Consider the following 23796-nt stretch of genomic DNA (forward strand, 5'->3'; position numbering starts at 1 on the left):
CATTGTTTTATCAAGCACTTTTCTGAAAATCAAAATCTTTAACCAATCATGCAGTCATTGTCACTAAAATCTGACTATTTTTCTGCTAATATGGGAGGCAGTAGAATCTAATTAACATCCCCTTAGTTTTTCCTACTAACAGTAAAACCAGGTTTTGAGAGTGAAGTAACAAATATGACAGAGAGGGAGAAATGCTAGAAGCATATATAGCAAATAGGGGTGGCATTTTGCTCTTTTTACATAAAAGTTTTATTTACTGTAGTGGCGAGACAAAGTATAAGAAATATAAGGGACCAGCACAACTGATGTAAGTCAACATCACAAGCCAAAGCTCAAATGAGGACATTGCAAGTTCATTTTGAAGATCACTGATATTTATCAAGTGAGTTTAGTTATTCTGGAACACAAGGGTGAAAGAAAGGAAATCAGGGACATTGGTCTGAAGCCATTACAAATGACTGGAAATATTTCAATTTTTGTCTTTAGAGGTAAAAATTTATACCTCGGAAATAACTGATTTTTACTGTGCTTCAGATATCAGTGAAGGGATTGCCATTCCTATACTTCATGAAATAAGGTTAAAATAGTTTATCTTTTAGAGGGTGAGTGGAGTCAGTCAGACTATGTGCTAGAAAATCCTTAAGTATATAAAATCCAAAAGTAAATAGAATCCTAAAGCTTTTTTGCTTGGTCCTCTATTTTAAGGCATATGTAAGCCCTGAATGGATGCGTGCTCTGAAGATAAAACCAAGAAAACACAAAGTGCTGTATGGAAACAAAGAAAAACATCTGTACATTTTGATTAAACCCCATAATACCATACATAATATTTTGCATACTTTTTTATTAATTTCAATTTTTCTTCAAGGTTTTCTAATTCTTTAATTAAATATAAATAATAGAGAAAGTGATTTGCCTTCTTAGCACTCAAATATTAAATTTAGGGACATTAATATAACTAGTTTCTGTTAATCACTGTTGAAGTGGTGTCTGTCTATCTGTCTGTCTGTCTGTCTATCTATCTATTTTTCTATCTTTCTGAGTGGACTTATCAATTTCAGAAAAAATACCATGTTTTAAAGGACTGTGGAGTAAATTGTGAAGGTTTGTGCAAGAGAACCAATTTATATGGTCTGAAAATTAAATTAATATAGGAATTCATACACAGCAAGTCAAACCCAGTACATTTTAAAATATTTGTTTCAGCTATGATGACTAATTATTTCCATGGAAGGACAGTTATATTCTGCATATTGAAGAAGTATTTTTGTGAAAAAAAAAATTAATCAGAGATTTTAAAAAAGCATCTTTGACAGCAGAAAAACTGTCTGCAAAAAAAGTTTTCTTATTAAGGAAATAGTTTCTAAGACATAAAAAGTTGGAAATTAATAGATATTAGTCATCCTTGTCTGGGAGTTTGAAAATATACTGATAAATGTTGAAAAATTTTTTCCTAAGCTCAAATTAGGCACTGTTTTTTTGTGGGGGTGGGGGGGGAAGAAGAAACTGACACCCAAACTCCAGCAGTAACAAAACCACCACACCTATCTAATTCATGGTTCTGACATTCTTGTACCAAATTCTTTTTGTAAGGCCTTCTAGAAATCAATTCATTGACCTCACTGGACTTCGCCTCTACTTTTGTATTTATTAAGTTATAAAAATATTCCAATGTCATGTATTTTCACCTGGATAATTACTGTTTTCTTTATTCAAAGGTATAAGGTATGCTAAGCAATCTACCAGGAAGAAATATGAAAACACTTAATGTTACCTGTCATGGGTAGCTTTATTACAGTTAATAAGCTGCATAATATAGAAAATCCAACAATTTTATTAACACATTACCTTTCTTAGCATTTGCTTGCTCAATGAGATCCTTTATAAATTATCACCCCCTGAAATTACTTACTGTATTCCTCAATTTCATTAGGAGGAATTATAGCTCTAAGAGAAAGAAGCAAGGAAAGAAAAGAGTGCAGCAGCAAGAGACAAACACTACAATAACCACAGTAGGAATAAATGACACTGTCTATATATCCTCATGGTGAATAGAAAGGTGAGGAATCAAAAATATTTGGTACTTTTATTTCCAAGTGGAAGACAGAAAGATATAATGATGTGTTAAGTATGTTATTTCAGGAGAGAATTAGTCATACAAACATTCTCCCTCTGCTTTCTTTGTTTTTTCCTTTTACACTTGTATTTAATTACTGTGGATATTCATTCAATGAAACACACTAATACTTTACAATCTTCCTGATGCCTGAAATAGAGAAAAGTAATTAACATTTTTTTTTAATAAAGCAAAATTCAGAAGAAGCTTTCATAATTACTTATCAAGCCTTTTTACACTGGTCTGAATTTTGCTGTCTGAAAGGTTTTAGTTTAATTTTACACCTCTGAAAGGTGCAAGTCTTATCAAATTCAGTTGGAAAATCCACTAAGTCAGTGACAGGATGCTGTGATGATCAATACTGGTATAACAACAGTATTTCAAGGATTGCAAGGATTTGGGCAAGGGGCATACTGAATGAAAAAGCCATTCTGGAGGAGAATATCACCACCATATAGTGATTTGATTAGAAAGTAACTCAATTTATCAAGCTGTATTAGAAGTTTCAATTATTCTGAAAGGAATTCACAGAAGGATCTGAGGAAACAGAAGTATGAAAAAGAGGAAAATATTAAGAAAACCTGGCAATAAAGAGTAATTTGAAGGAAGTTCTAGATGATGATCATGATCTAGAAATCTATGGAATCTTAACGTGTTAGCAAAAACACATCAAGTATACTTATTAAATTATAATAATTTAATAAACCTCAGCAAAAGAAAAAACCAGAATTCAGACCATATTGTTTATATTTTTTCTGTTCTGTTTCTTTTTTCTTTCCAGTGCTCTAGGACTTGTCTATGATGACCTGTATCAGTTGTTCCCAAAAAATTGTAAAAAACCTTTGCCAGAAAATAATGTCATAACCTGCATTACGAGTAACCCTTTGGTTTAAGAAGTATATCTCATCTTACAGAAACTTCATGTGGAGGGATAGAATGTAAGAGAATAGTGCAGAAGGCAGTCTCACCCCTGAGGAGTTGCAGCTGTGCCAATCACCAAAGATTAGCAACAGGCCTGCCCTTAACAGGCCACAGCTGTGTCCAATAAGAAGAAGAGTGCTACAAAAGAGTGGGTTGGCTGGGAGAGGAGAGGCTGGAGTTTGTTGGTTGTGTGGTGGAGAAGAGGAAGAAGTTGATGCTGTGAGGAGATGTCCATGAAAAATTGCTGAGAAGGTATGGGACTTTTGCAATGAGATGAGAACATTTTAATCTCATTTCAGCAGCAACCTTGGTATGTTTTGAGAGCACGTGAATAGAAACATGGTTTTCTGTTTCTTTGTCACAGCGCCTTCTACTCATATTTTCAATGCACTTTCTATGGGCCCTCGTTGTGCTTATTCTTTTTGTATTTTTTCTCTGAATGCTTTAGTTTTTTGTAATTCATGGATAGGGTAGCAGAAATTACTGGCATTCAAGGTGAGGCTGTGCTATTGGCATGTGTAATATCTCTGTGGCACCTCTACAACTACTTTCAACTAAGGCTTTTATATGTGTGTAAACTATTTTATTCTTGGTTCTTCTCTGATGTCATGCAGTTTTCTTTTTCCATCATTTCCTCCCCTGAATCCTACAGTTAAACTGGAGTTGGTAGTTCAGTAAACTCCTTTACTCTACTATGTTTACTTGAAATCATCACAGTTGTATTGGCACAAGCTAAAAATTAATCTGCAGACTTTCTGCTCCTCTGTTCTGGTGAGACCCCACTGCAGGGCTGCATCCAGCTCTGGGGTGCCAGCACAGGAAGGACACGGAGCTGCTGGAGTGACTTCTGAGGAGGGTTATGAAGAACAGAGGAATGGGACACCTCTCCCACAAGGAAAGTTTGAGAGAATTGGGTTTGTTCAGTCTGGAGAAGAGAAGGAAAAAAAAATACTGGAAAAAAATTTCTGTATTCCTGGGATGTTCTGGAGAACAGGACATATAGTGCTAATGCAGCATCCCAAGGGACTATGTTTGAGGCAGCAGCTTTGCCAGTTGTCTTTTGTCTCTGTCCATGAGACAATGTAGGACAGGAGAAACACAGCTCATGTTCTGACTCAAAATGAGCACAGGTCGTCAGTTTCTGCCTGTTGCCACTTGTCCTATTGCTTGACACCACTGAGAAGAGCCTGGCTTCATCCTCTTGACACCCCTCCTTCACATATTTATAGACACAGATGAAGTCTCTTTCAATCATCTTTTCTGAGGCCCTATTCTTGATGGCAAATATTGAGGCTGAATTCAGGTTTGCTGGATGGAAGAAGCCTATCAAGCAAGTGGGTGTAAACCTAACAGGGTTGTTTGCCTTGACTAGCTGGAGGAATAGTGTGCTGCTTTTTGTGCTAGAAAGCTAATTAAAGTGTAGTGATATTAAAACTAAAAGGAACTCTACTATAGAATGCTTGCCTGTATTTACTCTATGGAGGCTGAAACAGGAGGTTATGTTGGAAGACTTGTTTCAGCTGATGCAATAGTGAAGAGTATATCAGTCATCTGAAGCAGAAAAAGTGCTGGTGACATAGGACCTGTAGGGCTCTGTTCAGATGTGTTTTTATTTGCAGTACATCAAATGATTGTGATGGAACAGACTAACATTAACCAAGAATGTCTGTATACAGTACTGTCCCCTTCTGCTGCAGAGTTTTGAATCACCTACAAATTGATGTATTGCTTTCATTTAAAGATGTAACAGAAGAGATAGCCTGCAGTCATGAGCACACTCCAGAAGTGTTCTCAGAAGCATTCTAATTCAATAAATACAATGTTGATGTCCTCCATTAGAAAAAAAGTCATTATGTACTAGACACACCGAGTTTGCAGAAGTATTTAGAAAGGCATTGGATGAAATTATATGTATATGGCATCCACTATACGGACCTATCTTTACAACACAAAATTGATTGTGATGGCAGTGGACTTTCTCTTACTTTCAACAAGCAGTATTTTATTTGGTGTTTTTATAGTGAAAAACCATTATTCATTTCTCTGAACTAAAATTGTAATCAATTGCCAATTTTGAAAGACAGATTGTCTTACAAGAGATTATTTTGAGAACCCCAGAACAGCACAACACTGAGGAGTTTTTTGCTAATTTCTTTAACTCTTGTAACTTATAAATTGATAAAGAAATTGAATTATAGACTCATAGGTTATTTCCAAAGGACCTTTAAAAATAATGTAGTCACGGACAGGGGTATGTCTTAAAAGACAGTTGTGCAGTGATATGTGTTTAAGAGATATTTGCACAACACTAACATGATTTAATTTTTGTCAGCCCTGAAGTAGTCAAGACCCTAAGATGGATCTAATCAGGTCTCATGGACTTGTACATGGTCTATAGTGGTCTCAAAGCTGATTTTCTCCTGAGATGGGTTGGATTTCACTTCCCAAGTCCCTGCCTTGAAATTCAGGGACTTAAAGGTGTGTGAAGAGCAATTGCATTTGAAAATGAATCAAAAATTCTGAGTTTCTCAGGCTTCTTAACGTCAATTGCCACTAGGCCCCCATATAGTTTATTATTATTCCATTAAACATGAGATAAGAAACAGATTTCTCTCATCGCCCATGCTAGAAAGGACCATTTGCATGAAAAACCCCACAACTGTCTTTCATGCAAAATCTTTTCTGGATTGTAGTGGTAATGCTACAGAGAATGTAATTTACTTTAACACATAAAAAATAAAAGTGCAGGTTAGCAAATGTGATCTGTTTTTGATCCAGTTCTCATCACAGACTAATTCCTTGTGGATGTTTTATCCCCTTTGTAAAAAAGCCATATAATTTACCACAACTGAAAGGCTTTTACTGAGACAGGGACACAACTGAAAAAGCTGACAAATTGCAGGTTAGATGTATACTACCCTGGCAGAAGTTACATCACAAGCTAATCCTCTCCAAGGACCAAGTACTGTCCTTGAATGTGCATGATAAAAAGTCCTATTAAGTTCTGTGAGAACTGGTTATTCAGTTTTAGGAGGACAGTTTTCCTCATGCTTTTCTGGATTTGGGAAAAATCACTTGTTTTTATGAGCACTACTAATAATTTAGAAAGGAAGAAAAGTCATAAAGAAAATTTTTCCATCTAAGAAGTGTTAAATGAATGGAATTTAATCCTAAAGATACCATAGCACTGGGTTTGATGACAATTATTTAACATATCTTTAATGCAATTCTTTATATAGTGCCTGCCTGGTATTGGAATTTATGTATGCAAAATTATTTATAAAATCAAAGTGATGGTATGAATACATATAGGATAACGGTATGAATACATATAGGATAACATGCATCTGTGTGCTGATAACGAAACTGATTTTAAATTTCCACTGATTTCTAGAATAAAAGTGGTTTTTGTATTTTTTTTTGTTGGAGCATAATGGAACAGTAAGATTTGAATTATCAATGAAAGAACTGGGTAATAAACGAATGTTTATTTAATGGTGGCAGATACTAGAGGCAAAGGCTTGTACCTAGAGCTGAGAACTATACAGACTGAATTTCATCCCTGACAGAGAATCAATACACCATTAAAGTCTGTTCTGAGATCTTCTGTGACATCTCAGAAGTACATTGATATTTTTCTGGCCTTCTAAATAAAATAAAACAGAGGCCATCAATACAAACATTTCACTTTGGACTTAAATTTATGCATGAAAATTGTCTGGGTGAAATTCATGTCCATAATTATATCCTTTGCCCATAAGTGATTTATGCTCAGTGCCTTGGAGGTGGCATTCCAGGAGACAAACAGAATCACTCTTCTACCAGATATCACTGTAGACCAATGTAGACAAGCTCAGAAATACAAGAAGCAGTGAATTTTCAGTTTAACCTGACAGAGACAAGTGTCAGTTTGCATGGTTCATTCCTTACATCTGCAAATAAAGTATTATTCAGATCCTTTGAGATCTGTGGACAGAAAAGTGGGATAGAACAGCTGATTATGCCATTAATATAATAATCAGACCAAAATGCTATTTGTTAGGAATTATGCCTTTTTACACATTAATACGTAACATAGGTTTTCAGATATTTGGATCACCCTTATTTTGAAATAAATTTTTGTCTCCATTTGAGACAAATACAGCATGAAAATGACATGTAACTAAATTAACTAATTGGGAAGAAAACATTGCAAATATTATTAGAGGAACTGATCATGAAAAAAAATACATTCCCAGAGATACTTTTCCTGATTTTTTTTTTTTTTTTTTGCATGGGTATTAAAACCCCCCACAATTAAAAGTACTTGTAAGTATTTTTAAATTGCAAAGAGAGCCTCAGGAGAGTGTTTTGGGTAATATTACACATGGTGGTACCAGTTGCCTGGAAGCTAGCATCTATGACACTTATCTACATCTGGAAGGAGAATCCAGGGAACTTCCTGAGTGCCAGGGCAGCTCATGGAGAAGATTGAGTGCCATCATGTGGCACATGTAGAATTATAGAATAATTTCTGTTGGAGGGTAGATTTAAGACCATTAAGACCAATTGTAAGCTTAGAACCAGTATGTTCATCATACTAGCTAATCTCCAGTCAACTGGGATGTCCTTAATTGGCCAGGGCTGCTGGTAAAAGAATGAAAGTGGCTTGGTGATCTCTGCCAGCTCCTTCAGGACCCTTGAGTAGATCCTACCAACCCCCACACACTAGTGGGTGTCAAAGGGGAAGAGCAAGTCATTGAGCATTTCCTCCTGGATTATGGGGGCTTAAATCTGTCTTCCAGCTCAGGGGGCTGGTACCCTAAGGACTACTGATGTTGCTGTTAGAGACTGAGTGAAAGAAGACATCAGCCTTTTCCTTTTCCTCACTGTGGTTTGCCTGCATTCAGTATAAGATGGGGATTTTCTTTAATCCTTCTTTTATTGCTTATGTATTTGTAAAAAAAGGGTTTGTTACCTTTTCAATCTGACAGCAGCCAGATTGAATTCTAGTTGGTCTTTGGCCAACTTGAACCTCATGTGACCTGATGGCCATGGCTCTTTTTAAAGAAACCCTGGACACATTTGGCTTTTTGGGCTGCAAGTGCACACTGCCAGCTCATTTTGAGCTTCGCATCAACTAACACCTCACCGAGTCCTTTTTGTCAGGGATGATCTCCACCCTGCCTGTACTTATGTTTGGGGATTGCCCCAGCACATGTGCAGGAGAAAAGAATTTCTTGAGAAACGTGTTTCCATGAACTTGAGTGCGCAGAAAAATTGCAAAAAGATTTAAAGTTCACAAAAAGAAATATCAGACTCAGACCGAATGGATATGGTTTTTTCCTATGTGAGGTAAATTGGTGTATAGAAGCAAACTTGAATGCAAAGAAGTTATTTCATGATACTTTAGTTGTTTTTGGTCCGTGCAAATATGCATTTGTTTAGAAATAGCTATCTAAACTTTTGACATTTTTTAAATCAAGGGGTACTTATTAACTGCATCTATAACTAGTTGTAGCCTGCTACAGAGCAGTGTACATTTCACGGGTTTTTTGTTCTGGCATTTCCCAGATGAATCCAGTTAAGCTCATTTATGCTTCTTGGAGAGGATGGCAGCTGAAAATAAGTTGTATTATAGTAAACAACATACTTGGGAGGAGCTGTGGGGATTCTCCCTCTCTACCCCTTCAGTTCCAAAGGAAGCATTCAGGAGCAAACTGAAAGACAGATGATTTATTTTGTAAGATCGGGGGTCTGATTAAATTATCTCTGGGTAGAGGTAGGTACGCAACCCGCTACTAGCTGCTCAGGCTGCATCCTCCATTTTGTGTTCTGTGACTACTTTCCATTTCTTCACAAGTAGTATTCTTTCCAAGCTGTCTCCTCTCTGCAGCAATACTGTGCTATGGAAGAAAACAAGTGTCTTCAAATGATGAAGTGGTTTTTTAATACACCAGTGAATGTGCATACAAGTTTACCTGTGAAAAGATCATAGGCACGACTGAATTGCACAGCCAGTGACAAGCATAATCTACTGTTTCCCAAATACTTCTGAAATCTTCACACTTCTCTCACATCAAGTGTTTTTATGATCTCCCAAAAGAAATCAATCAATTTTAAAGCAGAAAAGCACTTTTTCTCCTCTTAGTTGTACCTTCCGTACTGCTCTTGATACCATTCCTTTAATCCTGAAAATGAGAAGGTAGATTGTCTCTGCTTGCATTTCTTTCCTTTGCCAAATGATAAGGTTCCTTTCTCAAAAAGCTCAAGTACACTTGTTCTTATCTCTTTTTATATTACACTGGAGAGAAGAAAAGACAAGTGTCAGAAGGGGTTGAAAATACTTAACACTAAGAAAGAAAAACATCAGGCCAGAACATCAGGTCTATTTATAACTCCCAGGTTATTTGTTTTATTGGGCTACGAGGTGACGTACTTTCTCACCTTCTTTTCAAGTAGAAAGATACCCAAAGTAAAAAAAGTCAAGTTCAAGCAGTGGGGATCTTCTATGGTTTGGGCTGTATTTGGCATTATATGTGAAAATGTTCTTCAATGCATGCTTCAAGGCTTTTCAAGATGTATTATGATATGTCTTATGTAAGGTTGCAAAAAAAAATAAATGGTGAAAAATAACCTAAGAAAGACATATAAAAATAAAGACTAATAATATGGTTTTGAACATAGCACGTGATGTAGTGAAACAAAAGTGTCAAAATAACAATATGTTGTAAATTACATCATAAGTGCATTAAGAATTGTGAATGACCAATGCTGAAGATTCATAACATTTGAAAAATCGCCCAAATTTGAGCACTTTAAATGTAATACTTAGAAGTAGAAATGAAGAGTCTCAATTACTGAAATCCTAAACCAGCAGAGTGAGCCTTGGGACAATAACTTCAGAGGAAAAGAGAAAACCCCAATCTTATACTTAGTGGAAGTGTAGAAAGGTCACAGAAGAAAGGATATTTAATGTTTTCAGCTATACTTGAAGAATAGGTGAGGTGGCCAACAGAGAATATGGATGGACATCAAGGAGTGACACAGTAATGGCTTGCAGCAGTGATTCAGTGCCAGGCTAGAAACACTAATTTTCTATCACTGAAGTGTACCAGTATCCTACAAAATTCACACAGAGCTGCATTAACCATGCTTGTATGCTGTGCAAGAATGCATCTGCTGTGATGCAGATGCACCCAAACTTTGTGGGAAACATTAAATATTCATTGTTGCCTACATTTTTGAATTGACAACTTTTCTCATGCTGAACATTTGTATGAAAGTTTTTGAGGTTGACTTTGGTTTCTTGGTTTTTATTTTTTTTTACATTGCTGGCTTTTGTTTTATATCTTTTAACTGATGTAATTTATTTTTCTGCTTTAAAATACTTTATGTTAATGAAAAATCTTTTCGACTTCTTTTGCCTTGTTTTCAACTTTTAAAGCAGGAAAGTAACTAAATAAACCCATTTGTCCTGTGAATTTTCAGATATGAATGTTTGATATTCCTGTCCTTAAATTTTAAAATTCAGACTGTTTTAATGAAATTGTCATTACCTTAATATTTTAAATAATATGATAATGGTAATATAAATTTCTTTATATAGATATATATGAAATGCCATAAGAAAGTTGTATTTTAAAAGGATTTTTGGAAATTTTTTAGAGGCACATTTTCCATCCAAATTTCAGAGAATTTGTTGGAATTTTTAAGATTTCAGATCCACTGATCGTTTAAACAAATGCCTCTAGAGAAATGTGAAAAACAAAAAGGTAATTAGAACTGGTGTGGGAACCCTAGCAATGGTGTCAGAGTCACCTGCAAATCATCAATGACCATATTCTTAGTTAGTGACACTTTAATTATACTTTGTCTGTCTTTGCTATTTTACTTTTGGCCCATTATAGAAAAAAATCTGAAATTCCTTAAGAAGTGAAATTCCCTAATAAATTACAAAATGAGTAGCTCAGTAGTGAGTAAGAAAGAGAACTGATAGTAAGGTAAACTCCATTTATTTAATAAGTTTTTTTTAAATTGTGACATAGCTCACAATGTGCCAGTGCATTGATTTTTTTTTTTTACATTTCCTCAAGGCTTCTAAGATAGCTGCTTGTTGTCTGGAATAGGTCTTATTCCTTCAAAATATCTTGAAATATCATTTGAAGGGTAGTCCCAGCTGACTGTTTTGTAGAATCTATTTTGTTATAGAACCTATTTTGTTTTGTGCGAGTAAAGCCATATTCACATTCTTGTTGTATTCTACAAAGTAATAGACATACTAGAATTTAAAAATAGCTGAAATAAAACATAAATTGAAAATTAAAACCAGATTACTTTGTTTTATCTCACCTCATTCAAACAAAAAAGAATTATTTTTTCCTCAAACATACAGTAAAATGAAGCTTTTAGCTTAGCATTTAGTGAAATATCTAGCTAGTAAGCCTTGCTTATGTTGCAGACAGCTACCCTGAGGAGTGATTTGAATTTAAATGTGACTCCCTTATTAGTTTCTGCTAACTGCAAATATCCCAGTCTCTTAATTAAGTGGCTGAGTAATGTATGAATGCTCACTTCTTCTTGTCATGCAGAACAAAGTGATGTATTTAGATTCCATGCACAATATGAAATTTAATGACACAGGCAACAGTAATTTAGAAAACATTTTGGTTTTATTATTCTTGTTTTTTCTTAGCCAATCTCCTTGTAAGTGTTTGGCTGCAGCAATGTTACAAAAGTTTGCCCAAACACTGGATATTATCTAATGGATTTTTAGATTAAAAGATCATGTGTTACAAATGCATAATATGTTGTTTATATCTTCTCCCCCCTATATTTAGAAATAATATACAGAAATAAAAACAGACCTTGATGAAAGCTCCTTTCTTGGTTTGGCACAGAATCTAGTGTTAGATTCAGAGAGATTCTGAATGGACTAAATAGTGTACTGTAAGGGGTTTTACAAAGAAGAAGAAGGAAAGAAGAAACAAATCAAGCTTTTCTTCTAGTGCTGGTGGTTCCTGCTCGCTCCAGTGACTTTCTGCAGTTCTCCTGATGTCTTTACAGATTTTATAGCTTATATTCAGTCACAAAATCTGCTTCTGCTCTGGTATTTAGTATGTATATTTTTCCCTAGGGGTATGATGCTAATTTTTCCCTATCCTGAAATTTTTTGTCTTTGCCCTGATGTTTTCTCATGCTTGAAGAATCCTCTGCAGACTCATAATCTGAATGTATGAGTGTGATTTTGTAAAATCAGAGTAGCACATATGTACAGTAATTTGGACAGCTGTTTGAGTTGTCAGAGTTTTGTGTTATTGTCATGTATAACTACATGAACTAATGTTCAGCTGCTTGAGTTTAAGCTCTAGAACTTGACTATCCCTTTAATTAGAGCTCCAACCATCTCTCCTGTGTTGAAATTCTCATTTAAATTGCCTGAGTAGTTTTCTCAACAAATCTTCAGCTGCATTCTTGGCAAATTGGTGTTCCTAAATGTTGTGGGTTTTAAACTCCCTGTATCCCCAAGCAGTGCCTAATAACTAAATGTTTGCCAAAGAATTTTTCTTTAAATATTGTCATCTAGATGTGTAGAGATAGATTTAAATAGTTTTAATTTCTATTCTTTCCAAGGACTAATAGATAAAACTTTATTTGTATTACAGTGCTTTTTACCAATCCTGACTAGGCTCGGGACAGTATATATTAAATGTTACATTATATTTTTATCTGCCTCTGCCAGTAGTAATTAATTGGGTGGTAATCTCCAAGATCTTCTTGCATCTCTAAAATTCATATATTTTTGACAGAATGCTCAAAATTTACAGAAAAACAGAGTGAAAATATGATTTATCACATTTATCTGTAGCCATTTTATAAATTAAGCATCCATTTTAAGCTAGTCCTTTCAACTTTTTAAGCCAAAGGGGGCAAATAAGATGTTCCAAAACGTGATTCATCTCAGCAAATTTTACATGTATTTTAGGATGTCAGGAATTGCCCTCTGGAAATGGCTACCTGTATGGGCCACAGAGATAACTCACTTAATGAATTCAGACTAAATACTTTTAATCTGAAACTACTTTGGAATCACTTGTTTATCATTATTTCTACCAAGCATTTGAAGATGGGGGATAAAAGTTGATGAAGTGCATTTGATCTTTTCAGGTGGTTTGAGGTCAAACAGAAGATATGTATCTGAGGTAGAAATTATATGTACAACACTGTAATTGGACCCCATCCTCTCAGATATAGAAAAAAAATTCTGCTTTAAAGACCTTGTACTATGACGTAGTTCTTAATTCTTGTCCTAATGAATTGCCCTTGTCCTTTGACCTTTGGCCACTGACCAGCTCCTTAAAACAAGATAGAAGAATCATTTTCTTTCACTGTATTTTCTAAATAGAGATTAATAGACCAGTCAAATAAAGAGTGGAAGAATAGACATTTTATTTTGTATGGTTTCCAATCACTTACAAAATGTGATTGAAAACTGTTAACTAAATACTCTTAGTTAGTCCGTGAAATGGGTTTAGCTAGATTTATAAAATTAGTTTAATTGCATCTGTAAAATAGAACAATCAGAAGTGAACTGTTTGAGGGTTTGGATTTTTTTATTAAATTTGGATATTTTGATACTATATGCCTGTTCTACATCTTGACATAATTTTGGACAACATTCTAAATAATGATTTATTTATTTATTTCTATAAAGACACTTATTAAATATTCAACCCACATATAAGTATACTTTGTTTGTTTCCACCACAAATTGCTCATCATTACTAAAAAAAACCCAACAAAACCAAACAGAAATATGAAGACTACATTGCTGTAAAATTCCAACTAGTGAGAATTTGTTACATAATTCATCCCAGATCTATTTACATAAAGAATATTAGTTCTTGTGTATCTCATCTGTCGTTATAAAATACACCCATATTATAGAGCTTGTGGAATGACTTGTTACACATATTTATTCCCTCAGCCTACTGCTTAATAATAGAACCAAGGAAAAGCGTTCCAGCTTTCCTGCCCTTCCTTACAGCAAGGAATTAAGGCAAGCGACACAAATTAGTTTTCAAGCTAAGACAAAATTAAATCTGCAAAAAGTAAGGGCTTATTTGGATCAGAAAGCATGAATCACTGTTTGATTGCACAGTTTGTACAGAACTTGATTTCTTCAAACATTTATATTCTTTCTGCAGTCAAAAGTGTTCTACCAATGGTGAACTTCTGTAATTGACCATGAAATTCCTAGCACAGTCAACTCAGCTGAAGAAGTACAAAGAGCAGGGCCTTAGAGGCTGGCTGACAAAACTCTTTATAGACTTTTTTTTAAATTGGGTCTTCTTTTTCATTAGATTTTTTGGCTACGGCTAACTTGCATTGTGGTATCCTAAAGTATTAGAGTTGCTGCTGGGTAGAACATGTTGTTGAAAAGAACCTGGTTTCACCCAGAAGCAGCACGGAATTCCAGCACCATTTCTATAGATTCTTCCATCTACTTCTGACAATCTGAAATCCTGAAGTACCATCTAGCTTAAACACACCCTCACTATAGAAAGGGAATTTTTTCACTCTTTTCTCTCCAATGTCTAATCTTGGCAGTTTTTCACTTATTGCTCCATCAGTCACAGTATATTCTAATGTAGTACAATGAACAGTTGCAGAGTTAACTGACCCCAAATGAGCTATTTCAATTATTAAACCAGTAAAGGTATTTTAGACATGTGCCCCTGAGGAATTAATTTGTTCTGTTGTGAAGTGCTGCCATGAGATAGAGTGTGCTAATAAGACCATCCTTTATTTGGTAGCTAATTTAGCAGTGAATGCTAACTGCACTACCTGTGCATGGGAGCTCACTGTGGCTCTAAGTAACTCTCTTTAGACTGACTGCCTGGGAAGTACTGATCAGAGAAAAAAAATCACTTAATATCAGTTATTTATCTGTATAATGAACTGTTATGTACTGCAGGTGCTTTGACAGCTTATATTTCTAAAATTAGATTGACTTGTTATGTCTTTGAGCTCAGGAGTTGATTCAGAAAGTAGCAGTATTACAGGCCAAAAATTCATTTCTTATCCACCCTGTGTACTTTTGGCAACTTCAAGTGGTTTCTTATGTTTCTCTTTCAAAGCTGAAATTTTCCTGGTTAACGAGAAGATGTAAATACCATATTCATTCTTTTTCCATTATTCATTTATGTGAGTTTTTATTTTTGTTTAAAGAATGACATCACTAATCAAACAGAAATGCATAGATGCAGGTTGAGGGAAACAATGTGTCCCATGCACCATTATTTTATTCATTAACTAGTCCCTATTAACTAAATTATGCCAAAATCAATTGCTCTTATACTTGACTGCCACTGGTCAAGTTGCATACATCAAATATAACTTAAAATCATCAGTCCACGACTAGCATAAACATATTTCTTTCTGCAGACATGTGGAAGCCTCAAAAAGTCTAGTGTGGTGAGGATTAATAAGCACAAATAATGATAAAATCTTCCATTAGTGAAGGGAGCCAGTTCTAGTGTGATATAATAGTGTGGTGGTAATAAAATGTGATAGATGGTGAATGGTTCTACAATGTAATAGATATTTACTTTGAGAACATAGAGCTATTCTTTTAGGTGCCTGAAGAAACTTCACAATTATTTATACTTTTTTTTTTTTGTTCTGATATAGTAAATATAGTTCATTGTACGTTTTAAAAATGAATGCACACTTCAGAAATGTGTTACTACAGAGTTTCTATGAAAACCACACACATATTGCCAGATAGCTCATCTAGGCTGAAATAAGTAGATATGACTCCACAATATATATCCTAATAGTAAAAAAGATTTGAATATCCATCTAAGCAAATCTGTAGTTAGGAATATCATTATCTGTACTAGCATTGTGAATATGTCTTACAATCTCAACCAAAATTGCAATGTAAACATAGCTTGTGGTGGTACAGACAAATATGTTTAATAAACCTGTCAGAAAATAGATTTTTTTCCATAACGCAATTCCAGCACAATTTTTATTTTTAAACACTCAAGTATTTAATTTAAAATCTGTCTGGTAGTTTTGTTTTAGTAGAAAATAACATTAAATGTACACGAAAGTTTCTCAAGATCTCTTGCAGCCCCCTCTTACATGATTTTGTGAAATGTGTCAAAAAGTTACGCTTCTATTGATTTGTTTGGATTTCTCCCCACAAAATGGAAAGCCCAGAGGGCTTACTTCAGTGAGACATCCTGGATCTGACGCTTGACACTCTCATATAAGAGTGAATATTAATTTCAGAAGTCCTTCCTGAGCTATGGTGGATGCTTTTAGCAACCCAGTTATAGAAAGTATAGATGAATTTATATGCATTAATGTTTTAAGATAGCATATTATATATCTGCTTATATGCTTGATAACTGGCGTTAAAAATGTGGTTTGGATGATAGTAAAAAGAAAATAACAAAATGAAGTGCTGAGTTCTGATTTTCAAAGCATATATTTTTCTTAAAGTCCCCTTTGTGAAGCAGATATTCCATGTGCGGAAGTTTTCTTCCTTCAGATAAAAAAAAAAAAAAGCAAAACCCCATCACAACATTAATGCTGAGCTTGAAATTATCTTGTGAGAAAAGTGATCAGAGTCACAATATTATCTTGTATCCAGCTTTGAGTCTTGGGAGCTCCTAATTGTGATATTAGAACAGAACTAGTAACTCTTAATAAGAATGAAAAATGTTGCTTTTTCTCCTTTTCTCATGAGTTATTTCCTAGAGATCTGAGACATCTATATGCAGGGCATTTATGGTTTATATTTTTACATATTTTCTGTGTTATGTGTGTATGTGCTAATGTGTTATAATTAGTACATTAACCCAAGGCCAATCCAGTCTGAAAATATAGGTTGTTATTTTCAATATGTTAGACTTAAAAAACAAGGGGGTTTTGTGCCTGTAAGTTTTTTCCTCTAAACTTAGGAGGAACTGAAAATATTGCAGAGAAATATTTGGGATAATATGCAAAACTATTCTAAAGAAAGAGTTTAAAAATACAGGATATATATTTGCACATACAGTTAAGCTAGTCTCCTCCACCAGCATGATCCAAGACAGGTGTTAACTCCTGGTTGAAATTATGTAGTGCAGCATTATTTGCTGCAGGAATTGAGAACATAAAATAATTGGTTACTTCATTTCATCACTCCTGTGCTTTGCTTCCTGCTGGTTCTTTTTGCTTCAATGTAAGAATTATTCACAGTCAGTAATGCCATTGCAAATAGAAATCCTTTAACATAGGATCAAAAATATTCTGGTTTTATTATATTTTAGAAGAAAATGTAAGTATCAAATCCATTCTGCTAGTAGACAAAAGATAAGCTGAAGCCTGTGCGAAATCGGTTCAGCTTCTGCAGTTATATGCTTACAGCTGTAGAAACACTTATGAGGATATGTCACCCTATATTACCTTGAATAAAGTGACTTGCTTTTCTTTGGAGAGTCAAAATAAACATGCAGTTTTTCTATGTCTCTTGAAAATGTTGCATGCTCTTTTCAGAGTCCAGGTATATTTGTCATTGTATATATGCTTTAATCATTATAGAACTCTTGTATGTACACACACCTGCACACCCTCACATCCTCCACCCTCATTCTATGGAAAGGATTTTTATATAATAAAACCCACAGGAATATGGAAAAATGTGTGTCTAACATTTTTTTTTAATAAACACATGGACTTTGTAAGGTATCTTAAGGGTCTAGGCTCAAAATCAACTACCCATTAGTTTAAAACTAGGTTTTATATAATTTTTAGTTGACTTTGGAGACAAATACTTTTTTTTACCCTCTTCAAGAGCTATCACAGGAAACCAATATGTGGTTACTTTCCTTTCTTGATTTTGGAGTGGAGAAAACAATATATTTCCAAATAATTCAGAGATTTTATTTTGTTTGTGTCTTAAAAAATTTGATTCATACCTAAGATAAACCTAATAATATAGCCACATAGACTTAAGAGTCCTCCACATTGATACAGAGATATTCTTCATGTTGCTCTAGGGTCTATTCCACTAATTTGTTTGGGTTACTCATTAACACCTGCCACCACTGAAACTGGAGGAGAAGTGTCCTATTCTTTTTGGGTGCCTGAAATCATTATTGTTAAACTAACTTCAGGTAGGAGTCTTCAATCTTGACCTGAAATGTTGAAGCGAAATTAAAGTACAAGTTGTAGTAGAAATGGCGCCACTGTCAGGGTTAAGTTTTTCCCTCCCAGCACTAACATTATTACCTGGCCTTTAGCCCCACTGTGGCAAGCTGAATATCTGCTGAACTACCAAACACTGTCAGAGAAGGTAAACTAGGCAGCTTGAATTTAGTAAGAGCAGTAAGGATAGATTCAAAATAATTTTTGAAAGAGTTAGTTAGCTACTATTCTTCAGACGATGTTTTATGCGGTCTTCCTAATCATGCTAACACAAGGAAAAATCTTTCTGTCTTTCATGTATTGTTTTACATATAGGGTAAAATGTGTTGAAGAACAAAAACAGCAGAAGCCCTGCTCAGTTACAAGAGAGGGAAACGGAATTCAGCAGTAATACTTGTGCTAAAGCAGTACCTGTCCAGCCTTTATGAAGCAGCATCTAGTACAGAAGAGAATGAAAGTATTCTGGACACATAAACTAAAGGTGAATCCAAGCTGGATTTATTTTAATGCAAGATGCATGTATTTCAGAGTTGAACATATGTTTCTACAGAGTTGGTTCTATTAAACAAAAAAATATATTATGCAAGTTAATATTTAGATTTCACCACATCAACTGTTTTTAGAAAATAGATAACACATGAACTGTATGCTTCTGTAATGATGACCTAGAGGCCACTTCAAGATGTTGATTATGTTGGTCCCTTAGGTGACCCTAAATGCAGTAAATATTAATTCTTGTAATGAAATCTGCTTTGAAAAATGTAATAATACAGGTTCTGTCTCAAATTCTCATCAAATTCAAATAGCTGTGAAGTCAGCTATTACCTTTTGCCTTAACCTCCACCATTTTTAGAATGTATGTCAAAGTCTGCCACAAAGTCAAATTTTGATGAGTTATGTTTTATATACCACATGGAATGCTGATAGACTTCTTTTAGCTGAGCAGCTGTGGTCCAACATTACCCCAGACTAAATTTATCTGGTTAACTTAAAATTGCCAATTTGCATTAAGCTGTGTTTTTTATAGTTTTTATGATAGACAAATCAACTACTTTCATAACTGTGCAGTTTATCCAACTAGAGTCATGACAGACTGATACACATGGAACTTCCTTTTTATAAGAATTATTAGAAAATACTGAAAGTATGAGTGATCTGTAAGCATATATTAAAATAAATTTCTGAAAAAAACCCTAAAACCCAAGAAATTTTAATGAATAAAATAGTGCTAATACATCCTCCACAATGGAGGCTAGCCTTCACATAAAATACCAAAAAATTATTATAGTAAGAAGGTTAATTGCAAATTCTGTTAATTTTGAATGCTCTATACTGAAAATACTGGTCATGAAAAACATGCAGAAAAAATTTGAGATAAAAGTATATACATGTAAAATTATATTGACAGAATAGGTTGTTTCAAAGAACTTAGTTATTGTTATTTATATGATAGAGTATCTACTTATAGTTTAGTATGTATATTTGTGTACATGCATATGTTTTTGCGCATGTACATATTCAGATAAGTGTACACCAGTCTTTAACTTTCCATTTTGCATAAAATCTGCATATGGGCTCATCATGAATGCAGTTGATAACAGGGAAGACAAGCTTCTCATGAATCTTCAAATTTCAGATTGTTAGAAAAAAGTATAAATTCAAAGTCTTTAGGAAAGTTGCTTGGTTGTCTTAATTTCTTTATATCTAAGCCTCTATCTTAGGTTACTAATGTAAGTAAGTGAAATTATCTGGAAAGTCCACTTAAACTATGCTCTGAAGCAGAGTTGACAAAAATATATCTTTGAATTCAATCTTCTACTTAGAATATCTCAGACGCATGTGATGTTGTAGCTGTCACTGCAACCTGGGATAAAAATTGTACATAAGTTGGTAGGGTATGGATTGATGTCAAAGAGCTACAGCCTAGAAAAATACTGGAATGTCATGCTAAGAAAATAAGTAGCAGACAATCAATTACTCCCCTGTATTGCCTCCAAGAAAAAAAAAAAAAAAAACCCCAAACATGGCAAAATATACCAAATATGAGTAATTTAAATAAAAAATAGGAACACCTAACACATATAAAAAGTATATATAAAGAGAGACTGTAAGTGTATATAGAGACCAAACATTACTGGATGAAAATTACCCCCAAATGTAACAATATAGCACCTTCTTTTATGTGAGGAAGTATTTTTCAAGAAACACTGGGTTGGGCAAGAACTTATTTCTTTGCTCTAGTCCTGACTTGCATGTAACACCTAGATTGATAGGGAAATGCAATTAATATCATTCTTTCCATAGGTATTTATTCAGTATCAAGGATTAATGGAGTCAAAAGGTCCACTAATAAAAAAAAAAAAATGAAATTAAGCAACAAAAACCGGCCAGGGTATAAAAAGGTATATCTTTTCATTTAGAAGGCAGTTTCAAAGGGCATGATTACATGGTTTACAAAATATCTGAACTCCGTTATAATATCTAAATTTCCATTATGAACATTGTCCTCCCCAGCCCAGACTGGGCTCCCTAGAAATCAGAGGATGAGTGAGGGCAGTGCACCAGACTGTCCTGCACACTGGTGATCAGCACTCTTAGCTAAGAGAGAGGGTGAAACGTGGTCAAATTCCTTCAAGTGAGTGGTGAATCTCCCTCAGCTGTCATTCCTCAGAAAAAGCTAATTCAATGTTGTCATTTCTACCAGTAGCCAGATGCCTCAAGCCAAGAACTTTTAATACAAAATATTGCAGCATTAAAATACCTTTATAAATATATTCCTGAGTGCAATCATTTGGAAAATGTTATTTGTTACCACAGGTAGTAAATTAAAAAAATCCTAAAGTTTACTAGTTTTAATATTAACATTTTTATATCATTTATTTTCTTAGCAAAATGTTCACAAAATATTAACTGCTAGAATATTTTTTTCCAGGAATGTATTAACTTATATGTGCATAGAGACACCATTGTAAATGTTTTGAAGCATGTGCTACAGCACTTATCCTCAGGAGACTTCTGAAGTGGAGGAGGAATCTATTGTCCTATGAATTATGACAGAAACTATAGAAAAGAGTAAACAATAACACCCCTACACTTTACCATTATTGAGATGGCTAATTAAATAACATATTCAGCATATAATATATGCTTTAAGAATAAAATCATTACCCAATAATTAAAAAGTAATTAGCCAAATATATTATTCTGACTTTCTGACTAATGAAGACTTTCCTAAATGATATGGCTGATAGGGGGCTTATTATCTAATGAGAGATAAAAACTTCAATATAAGATTGAAATGAAGCTTTGCCTTTAACTATCCATTTGTGTGAAAATATTGGACACAGCATGGGTTTCAGTAATGTGTTCCCTAGCTTCTATTTTGTGATACTGCCTTTTTTTTTTTTCTTTATATAATCATTAGATCTAGTTCTAGCTTTTCCTTAAGCTTCTGAACTCAATGCACAGAATTTGGCACACGGCATCTCCTAATCCTGGGTCCAACCATAATAATTCTCTCTGATTGCTTCTCAAAGGCAAAAATATGTGGAAAGACTTGAAATTCCATGGATAGTTTCAACAGTGTTATAACCAATCAGATTGAATATTCAAATGGAACATCCTTGTCTAGACTGTTTCTGGATCAAATTAATGTGGTTTCTGTGGAAATAAAAAATACCAAATATCAATAAGGTTAGCCAACACTATCTTTACTATTATTATTATTATTATTATTATTATTATTATTATTATTGATATTTGCTTTTTTTTTTCTGTTCATTTGTTTCCCAGTAGGTGTCTCTATACTGCAGCTTTACTGAAAAAGGAAGAAGCAGGCTAATTGCATAAAAATATTTTTAAAAATTAAAGAAAAATATAGGCAAATGAAACCTTACTATGACATCACACAACACCAAAGGAAAAAAAAAAAACTGTAAATAGATGTTTCTTATGAGCTTTTGGATACCATCATGCACCCATGTATGCAGAATCAAAATAGACTTAGTAACTACTGATTAAAAGAAAAAGAGATGTTAAAAATGGTGTCCCATAAAACCAAAAACTAAAAGCCTGAGTTTTTTGTACATTCTCTGAAGACGAATGATCTTTCCAATTTTCATATATATAAATATATAACCTAACAACTGCTGAAATTTATCTACAGCAGCAGCTACAGTGAAAGTATTAATGTCTCACAAAGAAATTTTTTCAGCCTGTGTTGAGTACATAAATGGGGAGGTTAATGAAGACTACAGGGGTCTGGAGTAGTGGTGAGAAAAAAAGTATGAGCAGTAATGCAAAATTGTGATTGGAAATAAGAAATCCAGTTTGTTTTGACTTGGGGCAGACCAAAGTAACTTCAATTAATTTGCATAAGATGCAAAAGTTAAGAAAAAAATCCCTTAATTGACATGCAATCTCTTTAGACAAATAAAACTTATGCTTTGATGGATCCCACTTGTATTTCTGTAGTGATTTAAGTTGAATAAAAAATCTTGACTTACCATATAAAACCACTAGTATTCTATTTAACATTTGATTTTAATTGCAGATTTCACAGACCAGAACACTGAGATGAATAACTGATGATGCTGAACTGAAACAGCTGAAATTCCATGTATGATTCACAATCTAGAACTAAATCTATGAAAAATTGCATTTTCAGGTCTTGCTGTTCACAGAAAAAGTATTTCAAGGTTAGTAAAAGCTGATAGTCCCCAGTTTGTCCATTAATCAATAGTTCACTGAGTATTTGGTAAGAGCTCAATGAGCCATAAAAAGGAACAACATGACAAGTTTTATTGATTTTCTCATAAAAAGGATAAAGAAGTGACAGATGACAGGTCCAGTTAGACCTTTACAGCAAGCAATACTCATGCTACATTACTTACAAGAATATCTATTTTTGGAACAGGAAGAGATAGAAAACCACTTGTCATTTGCATAAAAATTCTCTCTCTCTCTCACACACATACACGCACATGTACATAAACAGATCCAGAAACTGATTGTGATTAAATAAGATGATATCACAGCTGAAGTCATACTCTGGTCTTGAATTTTTCTTAAAGAATTTGGTTTTCTTGTACAACATTATATGCAAGGCATTTCATGGTATTTATGTTCTTGCCCCCAATGCTTTTTATTTATGGACTCTCAGTGCTCTTCATCATTATTTATAAGGATTCCAATGTGTACTCAATAGTTTTTGGTCATAAATCATTGTGCTCTTATTAGGACTTTGCTGCCACATTAATCCTTAAACTTTCAACTTAAGAGCAGGGAGTGGGACATGGAAAGTTAATGAGTCAGATAAGACCTTTACCTCATAGTGCTGTCAAAATCCAAGAGTTTAATAGTCACGTTAGGGAAACAACATTCTGCAATAAACAACTTCTCAGCAAGAGCTTTTTTGTTAAGGGATTCAGTCTGAAGTAGTCACACAGATTTTAGATACTTCCGTCTAGAATTTTTTTGCAAAATTTGCTTTATGAACATTTATTGTGCCTTCAAAATCTCTACTTAATTACATTTCTCCTTGCTCCTTCATTTCTCTTTTACATTTTTGCAGGATC

General features: G+C 34.1%; 1 long non-coding RNA gene across 1 annotated transcript; it reads left to right on the top strand.

The window, feature by feature from the left end:
• The first annotated feature begins 3214 nt into the window (after positions 1–3214).
• LOC131559478 (uncharacterized) lies at positions 3215–23187 on the top strand. Its single transcript, XR_009274886.1, has 4 exons — positions 3215–3289; positions 18536–18701; positions 21757–21913; positions 22773–23187. It is a non-coding gene; the product is annotated as an uncharacterized LOC131559478 (long non-coding RNA).
• The last annotated feature ends 609 nt before the right edge of the window (positions 23188–23796 follow it).

Source organism: Ammospiza caudacuta, chromosome 6 (assembly GCF_027887145.1).
Source record: "Ammospiza caudacuta isolate bAmmCau1 chromosome 6, bAmmCau1.pri, whole genome shotgun sequence".
NCBI lineage: Eukaryota > Metazoa > Chordata > Aves > Passeriformes > Passerellidae > Ammospiza > Ammospiza caudacuta.